Raw genomic sequence first — 2963 nt, forward strand, 5'->3', positions numbered from 1 at the left:
GCTTAAGCGGAGATTTACTTCAGCTCCAGTTTTACGGCAACCTGATGTCTCACTTCCATTTCAGGTGGAGGTAGATGCTTCTGAGATTGGTGCAGGAGCTGTTTTGTCCCAAAAAGACCCTGTGACTTCTAAGATGAATCCCTGTGCCTTCTTTTCTCGAAAGTTCTCCCCATCTCAACGGAACTATGACGTGGGGAATCGGTAATTGTTGGCCATGAAATGGGCATTTGAGGAGTGGAGACATTGGTTGGAGGGAGCTAGAGATCAAGTTGTGGTCCTCACCGATCACAAGAATTTGATTTATATGGAGTCGGCCAAACGCTTGAATCCTAGACAGGCTAGATGGGCCTTGTTTTTCACGCGTTTTAATTTTGTGGTCTCTTTTCTTCTGGGCACTAAGAATGTTAAGGCAGACGCCCTTTCTAGGAGTTTCTTTGCCGATTCTCTTAATGTGACCGAGCCTACTACCATCCTAGGTGAGGGGGTAGTTCTTTCTGCCATTTCGCCCGATTTGAGACGCGCCCTGGATGAATTTCAGGAGGATAAACCTGAGCGTTGCCCTATGGAAAAATTGTATGTTCCTGACCAGTGGAGAAAGAGGGTGATGTCTGAAATTCATTGCTCCGCATTGGCTGGTCATCCAGGTATTGTTGGTACCAGAGATTTGGTCTTTTTGGTGGCCCGCCTTATCTCGTCATGTCAGGAATTTTGTACAGTCCTGTGGGACTTGTTCTCGTTCTAGTGGGTTGCTGATGCCCCTGCCGGTGCCCAAGAGGCCATGGACCCATATCTCAATAGATTTTATTTCTGATCTTCCTGTCTCTCAGAGAATGACTGTTATCTGGGTGATTTGTGATAGATTTTCGAAGATGGTCCATCTTGTACCACTCCCAAAGTTGCCATCTTCCGCTGAGTTGGTACCCTTGTTTTTACAACAGGTGGTTCGGTTACATGGGATTCCTGAGAACATTGTGTCCGACAGAGGAGTCCAGTTTGTTTCCAGATTCTGGAAAGCCTTTTGTTCCAATCTGGGAATTCAGTTATCCTTCTCCTCCGCGTTTCATCCCCAGACCAATGGACAGACTGAGAGAACAAACCAGACCTTGGAGTCTTATTTAAGATGTTTTATATCTGCTGATCAGTATGATTGGGTCTCTTTTTTGCCCTTGGCCGAATTCGCGCTGAACAATAGAGCTAGTTCAGCCACTTTGATGTCACCCTTTTTCTGTAATTTTGGGTTTCATCCTCGATTCTCTTCAGGGCAAGTGGAATCTTCGTCCTGCCCAGGTGTGGACACTGTGGTTGAGAGAATGCAGCAGATATGGGACAAAGTGGTGGATAAGTTGTCACTCTCTCAAGAAAGGGCCCAGCGATTTTCCAACCGGCACAGGACCATTGGTCCCCGGTTTAAAGTGGGTGATATGGTTTGGTTGTCATCTAAGAATATTCCTATGAAGGTTGCATCTCCAAAATTTAAGCCAAGATTTATTGGACCTTATAAGATTTTGGAGATTCTTAATCCTGTTTCTTTTCGATTGGCTCTTCCAGTTACATTCAAGATCCATAACGTATTTCACAAATCTCTGTTGAAGAGGTTTGTTGAGCCAGTGGTTCCTATGGCAGCACTGTGTTGGTTGAAGGCAATGTGGAATATGAGGTAGAGAAAATATTGGATTCTCGTTTGGTTAGACGGAGAGGGTTCGGTGACCCCTCCGCAAGGGGGGGTACTGTTGTGAGTTCATTTTCTGGTCTACCAGTTGTGAGTTCTCCTTCCAGGCTCCCTCTGGTGGTAACAGGAGGTAGTGAGGCTGATTTAATCAGTGGAGATCTGCCACCTGATAAGGAGGATGACAATTGGACCAGGAATCTCAGACTGGATTTAAGACAGCCGACGCCCTATTCTGGTGCTGGTGATTCTTTCTGGCTTGTCAGGTCTTGGTTCTCAGCTCTGTTCCAGTCAGCTCAAGCTAAGTTTTTTTGCTAATGTTCACACTTGATTTTGTTGGTCTATTCAGTTTTTTGTGTGGTCAGCCAGCCCCGGCTGGGGCTGTGCTGAATTTCCACTCTTAGGCTGGTTTCACATTTGCGTTAAAACAACGTTGCGCCCTGCGTCGTTAAGCCCCACCCCGAGCCGGCTCCCTGCCCGCCCCATCCGGGATCACCGCCTACTTTCGCATTTGCACGCATGCGATCGGCGCACCCTATCTTTAGCATAGGGAGCGCAGATCATGCGCTGCCAGTGTGAAAGTAGCATGTTGCGCACTTTTGACGGTGCGCCGTGCGCGCCGAAATGCAGCATGTTGCATTTCGGCGCGCACGGCGCACCGTCGAAAGTGCGCAACACGCTACTTTCACACTGGCAGCGCATGATCTGCGCACCCTATGCTAAAGATAGGGTGCGCCGATCGCATGCCTGCAAATGCGAAAGTAGGAGGTGATCCCGGATGGGGCGGGCAGGGAGCCGGCTCGGGGCGGGGCTTAACGAAGCAGGGCGCAGCGTTGTTTTAACGCAAATGTGAAACCAGCCTTATTTATCTGTATTTGCCAATTTGCTTTTTGTCCCTTATTAGATTGGTTTCTTTTTGCTCTGTCTCAGAATATTTCAGAGTGCTGATATAGTGGGAGAAGTCTAGTGACTTCAGGGTTAATTTTGTTATCAGAGGTGTTGGACATTATTTTTGTAGGGTTTTTGGCAGATTGCAGACAGTGTCTTTCCTTTCCTGTCCTTTCTAGTTAGTTTGGGCCCCATCGTTTGCTCAGCCTATTTTCCTGCCTGTGTTTGTGCTTTCATTTTGTTTCACCGTCAATACATGTGTGGGGGCTGTCTTTCCTTTGGGGTCTGCTCTGGGGCAGTTAGTTTTCCCCTTTTCTTGCTTCAGGCTTATGTAGTTCTCCGGCTGTGATGAAGCGTCTAGGATCATCGTAGGTACGCTCCACGGCTGCTGCTAGTTGTGTGGTCAGGA

The sequence above is a fragment of the Dendrobates tinctorius genome, unplaced genomic scaffold (assembly GCF_039654945.1).
Source record: "Dendrobates tinctorius isolate UK_male_01 unplaced genomic scaffold, ASM3965494v1 ptg000070l, whole genome shotgun sequence".
Taxonomy (NCBI): domain Eukaryota; kingdom Metazoa; phylum Chordata; class Amphibia; order Anura; family Dendrobatidae; genus Dendrobates; species Dendrobates tinctorius.